We start from the raw sequence: 17,802 nt of genomic DNA, 5'->3' as shown, positions 1-17,802 counted from the left end.
GGAGTAAATAGGTAGAGAGGGAGGAGACAAAAAGAAAAAAAAACTTCCCTGTAGCATCTCCTGGGCAATGAAAGTGGAGTGTCGCTAGGATGCCGGCTACAGTTGCTCCCAGGCCTTGAGATCCCGGGCTTATCTCTGATTCAAACCAGCCATTAATAAGGCTGTGACTACCTGAGGCTGGGATTTCCACAGCTTGAAAGAAGATTGCTTCTCAATTCAGAGACAAAGAGAAAGACTATTCATTTTAAAGAGTTCCCTTGGGCTAAGATTCTCATAACTCTGGAAAGAGGCAGACCTGGTATATTGGAAAGAGCCCCGACCCTGTAGATATAGGAGCCTTGAGTTCTAATCCCCCATCTGTCACGAACTCCTTGTGTGACCTGAGATGAGTCTGTGGGCCTCAGTTTCCTCATTTGTAAGGCAATCTCTAAAGTCCCTTCCAGCTCTGACAGTATACCTTTTTATTTTCTGAGGCTCCTTCCAGCCCTGAGAATCTGGTCAGAGGCCTCCTAAGAGCTCTGCTTCTGTGCCAGCTAAATAACAGGACACACATGTATCACCACTCGTTTGTTTTCCCCGAAATTGTTTCCCACCTTGAGGGGACGTTTCTCGAGGAGATGGACGGAGATGTGAAGGAGGGCTATCCACAGCGCGACAGATACCATGAGGTACAAATGGTCCATGAGGACGCACTGGAGTGTGAATGAACGAGAATTAGCTGTTGGCATCAAAAGACCTGACAAGTTCATTTGACATTTGGCATTCATGTTGTCTGGCAACTTGTTAAGTTAACAGAGGCATTTTTTTTCCCCAGCTCTAACTAGAGCTAATTGTTTTCTATAGAATCAAGGCACAACAGTGGTAAGACAAGCTGTCTTTTTCAAACAGACTCAAGTGCATCTAAAAGAGGAAACCTATGCTGAAGACCATGCCTTATGAGGATTAGTTGAAATAATAATTTGTTGTTGAGTTATTTCAGTCATATCTGATTCTCCATGACCCCATTTGGGGTTTTCTTGGCAAAAATACTGGAGTGGTTTGCCATTTCCTTCTCCAGTTCATTTTTACAGATGAGGAACTAAGGCAAACACGGTTAAGTGACTTGCCTAGGGTCACACAGCTAGCTAGTAACTGAGACAGGATTGAACTCGGGTCCTTCTAACTCCAGGGCTGGTGCTCTACCCACTGCAACACCTAGCTGCCCTTGAAATAATAATAGCTGGTATTTATATGGTGCTTTAAGATTTGTAAAATGCTTTGCGATTATCTAGTTTTAGCCTTACAACAACCCAGAGAGGTATGTGTTTTAAAATCCTCATCTGAGGAAACTGAGGCAGGAAGAGGTTACATGACTTGCCCAGGGTGACACAGTATCTGAAGCCAGATTTGAATTTAGGTCTTCTTGACTCCAGGTCCACCACTCTAGCCACTGTCCTACCTAGCTACCAGGTGAAAGATCCAGGAATATTCAGACTGAAATAGAGAAGACTTAGGGGAGACATGGTCAATGTCATCAAATTTAATACTTAAAGATTTATTAATTAATTATTAAAGGGCTGTCAAGTAGAAGAGGTATTAAACTTGCCTTCCAAGGTCACAGAGGTCAGAATTGTTGCAGGGAGAAAGATTGAGGCTCAGTGTAAGGGTTAGGGTTGGGGGCAAACTTCCTAATGTAATGTGAGCAGAGGGTCCCATCCCCACCATCTGCAGCAGGCCCAGGTAGAAGCCTTGGTGCAGACCCTGTCAGCTTGTTCTACTGATACAACCTCTCTACCAGCTTAGAAACTTCCACTTAATGATTCCAACCACGTAGAAAGTGAGTTGGGCTTTCTGGAGGGACATTGGTAGATTCTCCCATTGCTTTAAAAGCAAAGACTAGATGGTCACTTGTTAGAGATGTGCAAGCATTCTCTATTCAGCTGCACTTTGGACTAGGCAGTGAGTCAATAGGCATACTATGAACCAGGCACTGTGCTAATTACTGGGGATATAAAAAGAGGCCAAAGACAGTCCTTGTTCTCAAGAAGCTTACAATCTAATTGGGGAGACTACAAAGAAATATATTTTTAAAAAAACAAGCAATAGACAGGAAGACTAAGAAGAAATAACAGAGGGAGGACACTAGAATTAAGAAGGATTGGGGAAGGCTTACTTGTAGAAGGTGGGATTTTTAGCCAGGGAAGTCAGTAGGTGAAGACAAGGGTGAACATTCTAAGCATGGGGACCACCAGTAAAACCTGGCATCCAAGCCAAGAGATGGAGTGTCTTGTTGGTGGAACAGCTAGGAGGCCAGTGTTACTGGATCAAAGAGTACACATTGGGGAGTAAGGTCTAAGAAGACTGGGAGGGTAGGAGAAGGCTGGGTTAAAAAGGACTTCAAATGCCAAACAGAGCATTTTGTATTTACTCCCGGAGGTAATAGAAGGCCATTAGAGTTTAGTGAGTAGAGACCTGTGCTTTAGGAAAATCACTTTATTGAATGGGGGATGGCTTGGAGTGGGGAGAGATTTGGCACAGGCAGACCCACCAGCAGGCTATATTGCAATAGTCAAATAGTCAAGATGTGAAGTGATGGAGGCCTGCACCAAAGTAGTGCCAGTGTCTAAAGAGAAAAAGGGGGATTTGGAGAGATGTGACAAAGGTGAAATTGACAGGAATTGGTAACAGCTTGGGGATGAGGGGTGAGAGATAGTGAGGAGTCAAAGAGGACTCAGGCTGTGAGCATGGGCACCTTCCAACTCCGAGATTCTGAAATTCTGTGAAATTCTGAGGAGAGGTTGTGGTTCATAGTTATGAACTGCCCATTGTAAGAAACCATTAGGATGTTCTCTTGAAGCTGGCAGTTGATGGAATAAATGTGACTAGACACCAATCACTGGGTGTTTTTTAATAGTATTTCATTTTTTCCAATTATACGTAAAGACAATTTTTAACATTCATTTTTTAAAGATTTGAGTTTCAAATTTTCTCCCTCTCCTCCTGTCACTCCTTCTGTTCTCTCCTCCCTAAAAAGGTAAGAATTTTAAGTAGGTTATATATGCATAATTGTAAAACGTATTAGTCATGTTATGAAAGAAGAAACAGACCAAAAGGAAAAAAAAAACATGAAAAGAGTATTTGTAACAACAAATGAAAAATGTAAAAACAAATCAAAAGAGTATTTGTAAGGTCAAATTTGAATTCAGGTCTCAGGTCAAGTCAAAAATGAAAACAAATGGCATTAGTTATAAAACAATGCCTATTGTATTGTGTGTGGGGGAAGGTGTTTGAGAGAGGATTTGGGGACAATTTGAGAGTTCATTTAGTCCTTTAGATTCAGGTCTGGAGTGAGTTGTCCCTTTAATTAGGAAGTGTGAGGTGATTTAGAATTAAGGCAATGAGTGGAGGCAGACAAGTCCAGCCTCTGAGCTGGTGAGATGGAAAGTGTGTTGGATCCTAGAGTTGATTCCTAATGAGTATAGCCTTTGGGAACCATGAAGACAAAATGGTGGTGTAAAACAGGTAATCCTGCTGACCACATCATTTGTATCACAAGAGGCGCAGGGGACACCACTGGAGTTTTTTGGGACTCCAGCCTCTAACAGGTTCACTTTTTTTTTAATATGTGTAAATTTATTTATTTTTTGTTTTCAACATTTACTTCCACAAGATTTTGAGTTCCAAATTTTCACCCCATCTTGCCCCTCCCCCCACTTTCAGATAGTATGCATTCTGAATATCCCTTCCCCTAGTCTGCCCTCTCTTCTATCTCTCCCCCCATTCTCTTAACAGGTTCATTCTTGATCTATGCAGCCAGAAGGACAGGAAGATGGCTTACTTCATTCTAGTCTAATCCTCTCAAGAGGGGTTGCTGATAATGGGAGCACCAAGTAAATACTCCTAACCCTAACCCAAATGACCCTTTTCACAGGGGCAGGGAAGAATATTCAAAGTCGGAGCACAACTCCTATCTCATTCCCCTAAGCTTCAGTGGGGGTGGGGCTGAGGCAGCACAGTATTCCAGCTAGTTCACTCCTCCTTAAGCCTCAACGAGGACTGCTTGAGGCAGACACACACATGCATTGCCTATGCATTTCCCAAAATCCCCCCTCACTGATCAGTGCTTTCTTGATTTATAGAGAAGCATACAAAGAAGGCAATTTGCCAACATTAAGCTCACAGGTTAACTTTAGCAATATCTTCATAACATAGTACATCACAGGCATAGTAAATATTACATTATGTCATTTCTATATCTCACTGTGCAGTCACAGTGGAAATTGTTTACAATGTGAACTCCTGGGAGCTCAAGATTGTTTTGGTCATGGATCCTGGGAATTGTTATCTAAAAAAGAATAACAAAATCCTTCTAACTCACAGGTGGTAAATTTTCTATTTGACATGCATAGTCCTGAGGTCCCAGTAGTCTCCATGTGGAAAGTAAGAGCTATAAAAGCCCTTGCCAGGGCCAGAGCATGAATGTGTTTATGAGCAGGTTTGTATCACTAGAAAACAAACATTGCTGGGAATCAATTGCTCAATAAACATTTATTGATTGCTTACTCTGTGTTAATTACTGTGCTAAATGGTGAGGATGAAGTGAAACAGTCCCTGACCTCAAGATGTTTACATTCTAATAAAAGAAGAGAACATCTGCATGCATAGGTATAACACCCCTTTCTGGGGTACTCCTCCAGCTTACATTCACACTTGAATTTCAGATCCCCAGAAGAAAGACTGCTATCTAGGGTTTTAAGGGTAAGCCTGTGAGTAGTTACTCTTAACACTAATGTAGCCAATGAGCCACCACCAGGGAGTTCCTCCTTAACAATCAGCCACTAGACTTAATCAGCTTTAGCAAAGACATTTACTTAAATGTCGCAGTAGTAATCACAGTAATAGTAACATATATAGTTCTTACTATATGCCAGGTTTCAATTTAATCCAGCAAATTGTCAATAATGACAATAAATACAAATATTACATGCTGGAGTAGTTGTGGAAAGATATGCACACTAAAAAATTGTTGATGGAGCTGTGAATTGGTCCTGTGTATTATATATATAAGTGTATTAAATTATATTATAATTTTATAAGTATAATAAATTATAATTAATATAAGTATATTAAACACTTTACAATTTTTATCTCATTTGATCCTCATAGCAACCCTGGGAAGTAGGTGCTATTATTATCTCCATTTTACAGAGGAGGAAACTGAGACAAACCAAGGCTAAATAACTTTTTCAGTCATATAGCTAGAGTTTGAAGTAAGTGTTTGAACTCAGATCTTTTCAACTCCAGGTATAGCAAGAACAATTAGTACAAACCATTCTCCCCCAAAATTTGTAGTGTACTCTCCCGTGGGAAGAGCAGGCCCAAATTTTAAAGTACAGTGTTAGTGAAGCACATGTGGAGGACATGCATGAGGCAAAAGACAATTCACAACTCCTCGAGGTGTGCAAAAAAAAATTTTTAAGAAAAGAAAGGAAAAAAAAGCATTTAAGCAAAATCAGCCATGTCTGACATTCTATGCAGTATTCCATATCTATAGTCCCCATATCTAAAGGGAAGTTCTCTGGGACCAACCTTGGTCATTGTCATTATGTAGCATTCAAGGCTCATTTTATTGTTATTTTCATGAACACTGTTGAGTTATTATGTATATGGTTTTCCTGGTTCAGCTTATTTCATTCTGTATCAGTTCATATATGTACTCTCATTTTTCTCTAAATTCTTCAGTTTCTTGGAGTGTAGTCAATATTTCATTATATCCATGTACCATAGCAGGTAGGTGACATAGTGGATTGAATGGAGTCAGGAGGATCTGAATTTGAATTCCAGCTAAGAGACTTAGTAGCTCTGGGACGGTCAGTAAGTCATTTATCCTCTCTCAGTCTCAATTTCCTCAACTGTACAAGGAAGATTAAATTAACACCTACTTCAAAGGGTTGTTGTGAAATTCAAATGAAACAAGCTAGTATATGCAAATTTTAAAGCATTTTATGCTAGCTATAGTAATAAGTCATTGGGGGAATGTATTATTATTACTACTTCTATTATTATTTTCAGGCCCCCAGTTGATGGGCAATTACTTTTTTTCTTTAGTTTTGGCTATGAGAAAGAATGCTGCTATGAAAATTTTGTATATAGTGAACTTTCCTGCCTGTTTTTGACTCAGGCATATACCTAGCAAATGGTATTTTTAATTGAAAGGTGTAGATATTATATTTATTTTTTAAGTATGATTCCAAATTGCTCTCCAGAATATCTGGACCAATTAATTCACAGCTCTATCAACAACTCATTAGTGTGCCTATCTTTCCACAACTACTCCGACATGTAATATTTCTATTTATTGTCATTAATGACAATTTGCTGGGTTGAATTGAAACATCAGAGTTGTTTGGATTCACTCATTCAATCTATCAACCAGCAAGCATTTATTGTTGTTTGTCCTTTATTCTCAAAGAGGACTATGACGTCAAGAAAATGATATCATGATTTGCCAGTGAATTGGATTTCAGTGAGGGAGAACTGTACAATCACCAGCCTTGCTTTCTCCTTCAAAGCCATCGGCCTCCAGTAGCAAGATAGAGATCAGGACTACTAGTGATGCCCCTGAATGCAGTGTCGCCTTTTCAAGCCAAGGTCTTTCCCAGGTTTCAGTTTGACTGAGGCAACACCCATTTGGTGTTTAAAGCTAGGTAAGAAATGAGGCATTTAATAAGCATCTACCATGCATCAGGAACTATGCTATGCATGAGAAAAACAAAGTGGGGTGGGGCAGCTGTGGCCTCAAGGCCATACATAGCCCTCTAGACCCTCAAGTGCAGCACTTTGACTGAATCCACACTTCATAGAACCAATCACCAGTTAATCACAATCACAAGATTTTTAGATGTTAAACACAGCCATTTACTTGAAGATGAGGCAAAATAAGTAATAGTAAATAATAATATCACAGATACTCATAAATCACACTAAATGTAGGAATAAGAAAGAAATTACAATCCACACAAACTTGAGTCATTTACCCACTAATGCATTCCGTATCTATGGGGAAGAGTAGACAAACACTTAGAGAAATCTGTTAATGAGAACATGAGTGAGAAAAACCTATATATACTCATGGATAATTCACAGCTATGGACTTAAACAAATTTTGGGGTCCTTTTTTGGTCCCTAAATGTTCTTTGATGAATGTAGCTTCTATGTTGAATAGAGGCCTCTCCAGCTTGTTTCTATTCTGTCATGTCCAACCCCTAATGACTCCATTTGGGGTTTTCTTGGGAAAGATACTGGGTAGTTTGCCATTCCTTCTCCAGATAATATTACAGATAAGGAAACTGAAGCAAACAGGGTGAAACGACTTTCCTGCTGGCAAGTATCCAAGGCCAGATTTGAACTCAGGGAGATGAGCCTTCCTGACTCTAGACCTAGCACAAATGTTGTACTTAACTAGTACATCACTGGATGCAACATCTCTGCTGAACTAGTCAATCTACTGAGTGACTTTGCCGATTCTCTACTTCTAAGCTATTCTTGGATATTATATTTCAAGAAATCACACACACACACACACACACACACACACACACACACACACACACACACACACACCCTGCCTAGATTTATTTAGCACCATGGGGCAAAATGAAAATGGAAAGAATGCACTGATTACCTCATGAAAGAAACCTCAAACTGAAAAACCCAGAAAGTTCTGGCCTAAATTCAGAGTTTCCATGTGAAAGAAAAAAATACTACAAGTGTCCTGAAAGAGTTTGAATGCTAAAAATTAATAATCAGGATCATACCATACTTGTCACAACTATATAAAGGAAGGGGAAAAGAATCTTGGGATATAATATTACAAAAGGCAAAAGATAAAGGCTTACAGTTGAGAATAATTTACCCAGTAGAACTGAGTACATTCCTACAGGGGGAAAATGGACCATTAATAAGGCAGTGCACTTCCAAGCATGCCTTAAAAAGGCCAGTGTTGAGAAAAAGTTTTGAAATATGAACACAGGCACCAAGAGAAACCTAGAGGGGCAGCTAGGTGGCTCAGTGGATAGAGCACTAGCCCTGAAGTCAGGAGTACCTGAGTTCAAATCCAGCCTCAGACCTAACTCTTGACACTAGCTGTGTGACCCTGGGCAAGTCACTTAACCCCAATTGCCTAAAAAAAAAAAAAAGAAAGAAACCTAGAAAAGTTAAATACATTTGAACAATAAAAAGGGGCTAAATGAAGATGTGCTTATATTCTAATAGATAAATGCCCCTTCTGAATCTTAATATCTTAAAAATTCTCAGAGAATTAAATAAGGTGAGCCCAGGGCCTGAATGTGGTTTTGTTTATTATATTGGTTTTAAGAGAGGCAAGAAAAAGGAAGAGAAAAGAAATCTAACCCTCCAGCCAGAGAAGGGAAATTTTTTGGCATTACTAGCCTTCAGGGCTACCTTGTAGGTAGCCCAAGTTGAAGAGTTTGGAGATCTAACTGTCTATCAGAAGAAAGGGAATTTCCTAAACAGGATGCCTCTTCAAGAGAAAGGAGAGCCACCTGTGTTCTCCCCACTGTTTTTAAGAGAAGTGAGACTAATGTCATGATAAGAGAGGCCTTGGCTTTTCTGGATAGTATAGCTGCTTGAGGAACAGCCGCAAAGCGTGTCTACCTTTTCGAGGGCATCTACACCACAGAACAGCACTTTGAGTCTGGAGGTTGCTGTGTAGAATTTGTGGGAAGGAGAAACATAGAGGAAACATAGGAGAAGAACCACAGCTGTTGATTGCTCTCAGACTACTTTGAGTTTTTTTAAGTATTTTCTGCATTAATTTATCAGCTCCTGTGAGTCCTTTGCATTTTGTGTAGTATAAAATAGATTCTGTCCTATATATGATACCAGTGTTAGAGTGTTTGCACAGCACTGAGACCTGTGTTATACTCATCTGTGGAAACACACAAGCTCTATTTAATAATAATAGCTAACACTTACATAGCACTTACTATGTGCCAGGTACTGTGTTAAGTAAGCAATATTGACAATTTACAATATTATTTATAAATTTACAATATTATTTCATTTGATCCTCACAACAACCCTGGGAGGCAGGTACCATGATTAACCCCATTTTAAAGGTGAATAAATTGGGGCAAATGGAGGTTAAATGACTTACCTAGGGTCACACAACCAGTAAGTGTCTGAGGCTGGCTTTGAACTCAGGTGTTTCTGACTCCAGACTCAATGCTCTATCCACTGAGTCACCTAGCAGCTCTATCCAATGTAGCTGCTTCATCATATATGGTGAGTTTTTTTAGGCGGGGCCTTTGGTGAGCCAAGGAGTTGTTGATATTTTGGCTCAAACATTGGACCTGGTCTACCTTATGTGAGCCCAGGGCTTGGGAGGTAGAGATCTGAGCAACATGTTAGACATATCACTCTATCATGCAAAACTAATTTTTAAATGTATCACTGTTTTTTCACTTAAAAAATGAGTTTTCTACCCAAATAATGGAGAATTCCTTGGAAACTCATTTTCACAAGTAACTGTCCAGAACTGGTGATCATAGAATTTAACCCTGAGTAAAATTTTAAAGATATTTAGTACAACTACTTGATTTTACAGATGGGGAAACTGAGAACCAGAGAGTAAAGTGATTTGTTCAAAATCACATACCTAGTAAATAGAAGGTCCAAGATTCAAACCCTGCAATGTGCTGCCTCTACATCTGTGCACTTTCACTATCATCTCCTGTATTTCATCTTCTACCATCCCCAGCAGTCTGCCCAGGGGATAGTAGAGTCAATCAGAACGGGCTCAAAAAAAAAACCCTAAAAAACAATTGTTAAATTTTCAGTGTAAGTATATACATTTTGGAAATGAGCAAACAGTACAAATCAGGTCTTGAGTTAATTGTTTTGTTGATTGTCAAGACTTTTTAAAAGGCTCAAAAATGTTAATAATGAAGATTAAAACTAAATGTGTGTTAGGTGTGCATTTTTAAGAGAGCTGGTTGTTAAACATTTACTAGCATACTCCTCCAAATTTTTCTAAAGCATTTTGTCTGGGTCTCTGCTATCATATTTTTACCCTGGATCATTCTTATTTCTGTATGTAATGTTCTTCTTGCAGACTCTACAGTCCTGGAGGGCAGGGATTATGTTACTTCTTATTTTGGAATGCCAGGCACTTAATAAACAGCACAGAGTCAATGCAAGTACAGAGCCAAGTGTAACAGAGGTTTGGTGAATTGTAGGAACATCAGGTGTCTGTGACATAGAAACAAAAGCTCACTTCTTCAAAGGAAAGAGATAATGGCAATGCTAATGAAGAAAGCCATTTTTTACAGTGTTCATGTCATTAGAAATCTGTGGTAGTTAATAATAGCTCCCATTTCTATACTGTTTTAAGGTTTCCTCACAGCAGGTAGGCAGTGCAAGTATTAGGATGCCTGCTTTTCAGGTAAGGAAATCAAGGTTCAGAGAGTTTAAATGACTTGCTTTAGGTCACAAAGCCAACAAGTATCAGAAGTAGGATTTGAATCCAGGTCTCCTGACTCTAGGGCAGCTAGGTGGCACAGTGGATACAGAGCCAGCTCTAGAGTCAGGAGCTTCTGAATCCAAGTCTGGCCCCAGACACTTACTCGCTGTGTGACCCTGGGCAAGTCACTTACCCTTATTTGCCTGAATTTCCTCATCTATAAAAAGAGCTGAAGAAGAAAATGGCAAACCACTGCAGTATCTTTGCCAAGAAAACCCCAAATAGAGTCACAAAGAGTTGGACAGGACTGAAACAACTCAAAAACAACTTCTGATTCCAGAAGCAAGATTCTTTCCACTACCAGAGGTTCCCAAACTTATTTGGCCTACCATCCTCTTTAAAAAAAATTACTCAGTGAGCCCCCGCCCTGCCCCCACCAGCCAAAATCTACTTTCTTTAATCTTTTAGAGGTATTTTTAAAAAATTTGCATCATTTAAAAAATATACATTTTTAATGACATACCTGAAATTTAATAATTTATTCTGAATTTGTGTTTTTTCCTGCATTGAAACTTTGATGATGCAATATTGCATCATGTAACCATATAGTATCTTATTGTAAACAAGTCATTACACTCACATATTCATACCAATGTGTGCTGGACTTCCTGACAATGTGCGACATACCCATCTGCCAATACTTGCTCATTAAGACCTGTCAGTGGACTTGACCATTGATGGCTTATAATCTGCATTTTGTATGTTTCTTTGGAAAATAACATAATCACTAGGACTTTAACTCTGTTACACAACAACAAAATACAACACACAATAGATGAAACATATATGAACGGTTTTTCAAAATTTTCTTCTCTTCTTTCCTTATGCTTCCACAGCCCCCTTATTTTTATTCAATGTGCCACAATTGTACCTGAGGCTACTACTGCCCCCCTGCATTATTCTAGTGTCCCCCAGGGGGGCAGTACCACCGACTTTGGGAACCCTGTGACTGGCTAGACTAGACCTTGGTTATTCATTCAATGTATAAAGTCCATGTGAAATGTGATCAGCAAGATGGTGCAGTACTTGTTTTCCGCAGACTACTTCAAACTAACAACCTCAAAACAAAGGCAATATACATTTAATCGAGAGTCACTAAAGTTGAATCCCTAAGATATCAAGACAAAAACACCAAAAAAAAAAAGCCTCATAAAATAACACTGGATAATGGAAATATTTAGAACTTCTTTTCAGCAACCTGACCACAAAGCTCATGATGCAGACTCATCCAGTCCAAGAACCCTTGAAGGCTTGTGTTTTACAGTCTACCGGTGGGGACCCATATCTGCTCCCCCCATGACAATATTTAACTCTGAACCAGATCCACATAAAAAGCAGAAGAAAAGTATTCTGTCCAGCCACATGATGTGCTTTTTAAAGTTGTTTAAAGGGGTGGGTTGAGAGAGCTCAGCAAAATTGCTCACTTCACTCTACCATCTTGGCTCCACCCTCTGTCTAGCCTCATGAAAAAAAGAGAATATAACTGGAAGTGGACATGAGAATAGATGATCAAAGATAGCAACACAGAGACAGCTTGAGGAGAAGCCTTCAGGACTTTCCTAACTCAGAGAAAGGAGACTAGAAATATATTCGGGGTAATTTTTTTCTGAATGGAATTTACTGTAGGTAAGGAGCCTTATTGCCCAATACTATAGAACCTGAATAAAAAGAACATTGAATAAATACTACAAAGGAAAATGAGTGCTAAAAATGTCATGGAACAATAGCCAGCACCACTGGAATGGTTAAAAGAGAAATGTAAGTTTGAAAAGAAGATATCAAGATTGAAATCGGGTTGGAGATTGTCTATTATGTTTATAACTTTCCTAATATTAAAACAACCTTGCATTCCTGGAATAAAATCAACATGGTTTGAATTTTTTGGATATATTAGTAGTAGCCTCTTTGCTAATATTCTATTTAATTTTTTTGTGGCATTATTCATATAGGTTTCTGTTTTGTCTTGCCCTCATATTAGTATGAAAGGAATTTAGTAGGATACATTTTCCCATTTTTGCAGAGTTTATATAATATTGGAATTAATTGCTCTTTGAACGTATAATAGAGCTCACTTGTAAATACATCTGGTTCTGTTTTTCTTCCTCCCAGAAGTTCATAAAGAGCTTATTCAATTGTTTTCCTGAAATTGGGTAGTCTTTTTTTTATTCTATTTATCCGTGTATTTTATATTTTAGCAAATATTCATGCACTTCATCTAAGTTGTCAGTTTTGTTGTCATAATTGGGCAAAATAATTTATAATGATTTTCTTTATTTCTTCTTCAATGGTTGTGAATTCTATTTTTTTTTCATTTTTGGTGCTGGCCATGTGATATTCTTCCCTCTGAGTATATGAATCATGTTAGCTAATAATTTCTCTATTCCACTGCTTCAAGATAAAAACTCACCAACTCTCTTCATCAGTCCATTTTTGGTGGCGGTGCTTTCAATTTTGTTAATCTCATTTAATTTTCAGAATTTCTTTTTAGTTGTTTAGTTGAAATTTTTTGATTTGTTGCTCTTCTAGCTTTCCTTCAGTTGCATGATTGATTGTTCTCTCCCTCTCTCTCTGCATGTGTATGTGTCTGTCTGTCTGTCTCTGTCTCTCTCTATCCCATTCAGAGACATAAATCTTCCTCTGAAGAATGCTTTGCCTGCATCCCTAAAGTTTTTTTATACCTTTTCTTATTGTCATTTTCTTTTATTGAATTATTTTTCTATTTTCTTCTTCAAATTCTTTTCCCCCTAGAGCTCTCATTTAATTTTGAATCCTTTTCCTCTAGAGCTTTCATTTCAAAATATCAATTTTAACCTCATTTTTCATTTCTCTTAGGGAAAAAAACACTAACAAATTTGTATTACCATTTGCTTTGCAACTGAACCAAAAGGACCACTGGTTCTCTCCATCTAACTTGCTGTGTGAGTTCCTTGGGAGCAGGAGTTGTCTTGCTTTTCTCCTTGGGTCACCAATGCTTAGCACGGTACCTCTATACACAGTAAGCAATTAGTAAATGCTTTATTGTTTATTAACCTATTTTCTGAGCCTCAGATCCTTCATCTATGAAATAAACACAAGTATTCACACCAACCACCTATAGGTAGTACAGGTAATTCCCTGCCTATAGTAAAGGCTTGCCATGAGGAAAAGAATAGATCAATAAACATTTCTTAAGTGCCTGCTATATTCCAGACCCTATGCTAAGCACTGGAGATACGGAAAGAAGCAGAATAATCCCTGTTCTCAAAGAGCTTACAATCTAGCAGAACAGATGAATAGACAAACAAATGTATACAAACAAGCTATATACAGGATAAATAGGAAATAATTAACAGAGGGAAGGTACTAGAATTAAAAGAGGATGGGGGAGGCTTCCAGTAAAAGAAGGGGTTTTTAGATGGGACTTAAAGGTAGCCAGGGAGGTCAGTAGATGAGGCAGAGGAGGGAGAGCATTCCAGAAAAGAACTTAAAGTTCCTATTCAATAGGAGAGGTTGTAACTATGTAATGTTGGTGATAAATGCAGATCTCCATAAGAGTGATTGGGTTTGGGGAAATCTTTCACTTATCTAATATTTATTAAGGGATCATTATGTACATAGCACTGTGTCAAGCATTAGGGGAGATAGAGTGAGTAGATGTCATATTATTTGCCTTCATGAAGCTCAGTCCAGCGAAAGGATTAAACACAAATATTCTTCCTTATAACTGGACTAATCATCCCTTTCTCCTCCTTCCCCCAATTTCTAAACAGCCTTTTCTTCAAATATCAGCTCAGATCTCGTTTTCTCAAGGAATCCTTCTTGGATTAAGGCCCAAATCATCCATATGCTAATATCACACTCTGTTCGCTCAACCTTTACAAACACATAATTGGAAAGAGGTTGTCCAGATGACTGATATTGTGGGAATGTTGATGACAGAACATGATATAGCAGAAAGAGGGATCAATTTAGAGTCAGATGGCTGAGATTCAAATCCCAGCTACCTGTGTGACCCTGGGCAAGTTTCCTACCTTCTTAAGAGTAGAGGATATTTCATTTTTTGTGTTGAAATCACCAGCTAGCATTTGTATAGTACTTACTGTGTGCCAAGCACTGCTAAGTAAGAACTTTACAATTATTATCTCATTTGATCCTCAGAATGACCCTGGAAAGTAGGGCTATTATTGTCCCCATTTAACAGGTAAGGTAATTAAGGCAAACAGAGGTTTAATGACTTGCTCAAGGTCACACAAACAGTAAGTATCTGAGGCTGGATTTAAACTTAGGTCTTCCTGACTCTAAGCCTGGAACTCCATCCACTGTACCACCTAGCTATCCCTGCATAGTAGGCCTTTAATAAATGCCTGTGGACTGATTGATTGACTGCCATCTGTTTCCTCAGATGTATAATGAGGGGGTTGGGTCACTTCACCTCTAAGGTCCTGACATTTCTCAATCTGTGACCATCTTGTAGGTTCCAATGATTTGCCATTTTGTGCTCTCAGCAATTATGTCAGAGCTGGTCAGTTTGAATCTGATTGGTATCTGCTGTAATTCTTTCACAGTTTAGCATTTTAGAAGTCAAGTGATCTAATACTTTGCCCCGGGGTATCCCTGATAAATGGCTGTATTTGAACTGCTTCATCAAAAAAAAATATTTATTGGAGGGGACAAGGCAATTGGGTTAAGTGACTTACCCAGTGTCACTCAGCTAGTAAGTGTCAGGTGCAAGGGTAGGGAACCTGAGGCCTAGAAGCCACACATAACCTTCTAGGTCCTTGGGTGCAGCCTTTTGACTGAGTCCAAGTTTTATAGGACAAATCCTTTTATTGAGGGAATTTGTTCTGTGACTTTTGGATTCAATCAAAGGGCCTCACTTGAGGACTTAGAGGGCTGCGTGTAGCCTTGAGACCCCATTGCTGGTCAAGTGTCTAAGGGTAGATTTGAACTCAAGTGCTCCTGACTTCAGGGCTGCTGCTCTATCCACTGCACCACCTAGCTGCCCCCTATTTGAACTGCTTTAGGCAACTGAACTACCTTCCAAGGAAATCCATTTTCTTCATGGATAGCCTAATTATTAGGAAGTTCTTCATTTTTAGCACAATTCTTCTTTCCTGCGGCTTCTCCATTTAATCTAGTTTTCCCCTTGAGAGCTACACAGATTTTAGCTAATCAAGATATATGACAGCCCTTGAAATACTTCCAGGGACAGAGTGCTCACTACTTCCATGATGAAGCCCATTCTCTTGTTGGGCAACCCTGTTGGTTGGGAAGTCTTCATTCTTCTCAATACAGGGGGTCCCAAAAGTCTTCATGCAGTTTTAAACTTATAAGTCTTCATGCAAGTTTAAACTTTAAAAAGTTATTAACCTTAAACCTACACGAAGATTTTTGAGCCACCCTGTGTAGAGGTAAAATATGCTTCCTTGGAACTCCATGTTACCGTCCCATGTCACATCTCAACTCATTAGGCCTAATTATCTGTTGGAGAGGTAACATTTTATTGTTTATTTAAGGACGAAGGAAGGAAGGAAGGAAGGGAGAAAGGAAGGAAGGAAGGAAGGAAGGAAGGAAGGAAGGAAGGAAGGAAGGAAGGAAGGAAGGAAGGAAGGAAGGAAGGAAATGAACATTTATTAAACATCTACTATGTGTTAAAGCACTGTGCTAATGACTTTACAATTATTGTCTCATTTGATCTTCATAACAACCCTAGGAATATGTGCTATTATTATTTTTATTTTACAGATGAGGAAACTGAGGCAGACAGAGGTTAAGTGACTTGCCCAGGGTCACACACCTAGTAAGTGTCTGAGGCTGGATTTGAACTCAAGTCTTCCTGACTCCAGGCCCAGGGCTCTGGCCACTGTTCTACCTATTGCATGGTAGAATGCATGCCAGATCTGGAGTCAGAGGAGCTGACTTCTAGTCCTGAATCTGCTACTTCCTTAAACCTTTTCAGCCTCAGTTTCCTCTCTCTCAGATGAGGGTTTTGGACTCAGGAGCCTCGAAGTTCCCTTCCAATAATCCCAATCCCCTGTTGTAACAGTCTGGGAGTGGATGCCTGTCCTTCCTGATTCCCTCAGGAACAGGCAGCTCTGGCAAAGGATGGCAGCCCAAATAGCTTTGTTACCCAAGAACATGTAAAGTGTTATGACTTGGAGTGAAAACAGATAGTTAAGTATAACAATGCCTCCACGGCTTCCCTATAAATCACGTTAACGCCGCCATTGCAGAAGCATCATCTGCCTGGAGACGAGAGAGGAAAACATGTTTAAAACTGAAGATGACGACATGAAACATCCGTCAGCCCAAGGAGTGGGGCTTTGAGAAGGAACATAAAGGTAACAGTCTGGTTCATTAGGTTTGTAGTATCGCCTTAATGGGGGATGCTCAATAAACAGCAATGATCACACACGTATCACGAGGACAAAGGGGGCCATGTGGGTGGCAGGTATGCATTATTAATAAACTGCAATGCTTATGTCTGGGTGATTATAGATTCCCATGGAGACCAAAGAGGGGGGCAAACACAAAAGAAACATTAAGAAAATGGAAAAAATGACAATGATGATAATAGCTCCTCTTCCTGCAGTGCTTTATGGTTTAAAAGCCCTGCGAGGTAAGGAGCTACAAGGATTATTATCCCCATTTTGCAGATGAGTTTGAAAGGTACCTTGCTGAAAATGGCCCTCTGCATGTATCATTAGCGTCACCATCATAATAAGTATTAGCCCATTCTATAGAAGAGATCACTGAGGCTCAGGGAAGTCAATGTACAAAATTGCCCCTCAAATGAGGGCACTGAATTTAATTGTCTCTAAGGTGTCTTCTAGTTCTGCTAGTCTATAATTAACATGTGTGGACTTTATCACAAGGAAGGAGAAGAAAATCACAACATCGGTTCCAAATTCAGTTAACTGAATGATTATTTTTCTTTTATAAATTTTTTTTAACATTTAAAAATATTTTGTTTCAATTTCTCTCCTTCCCTCCCCCTCCCCATGAAAAGACTAGCAATATGATATCAATTATACGTGGGAATACGCAAAACCTATTTCCATATTAGCCATATTGCAAAAAAGCAAGAAAAATAAAGAGAAAAATAAATTTAGAAAATTATACTTCAATTTGTGATCGGAGTACATTTTTCAACATGAGTCCTTTGGAATCTTCTTGATTCATTGTATTGATCAGAGTAACTAAATCTTTTGACAGCTACTCATCATTAGAATATAGACGTTACTATGTACTGGTTCTGATCACTTCACTTTGCATCAATTCATATAGGACTTCCCACATTT

At 39.0% G+C, this 17,802-nt stretch overlaps 1 pseudogene; it reads left to right on the top strand.

Moving 5' to 3' along the window:
- The first annotated feature begins 617 nt into the window (after nt 1-617).
- Nucleotides 618-17,802, top strand: part of LOC110197355 (general transcription factor IIH subunit 4 pseudogene) — a 103,206-nt pseudogene continuing 86,021 nt past the window's right edge.

The sequence above is a fragment of the Phascolarctos cinereus genome, unplaced genomic scaffold, assembly GCF_003287225.1.
Source record: "Phascolarctos cinereus isolate Bilbo 61053 unplaced genomic scaffold, phaCin_HiC Scaffold_2;HRSCAF=192, whole genome shotgun sequence".
Classification (NCBI taxonomy): Eukaryota; Metazoa; Chordata; class Mammalia; order Diprotodontia; family Phascolarctidae; genus Phascolarctos; species Phascolarctos cinereus.
The sequence above is the reverse complement of the archived record's forward strand: the minus strand, read 5'-3'. Positions and strand labels throughout refer to the sequence as shown.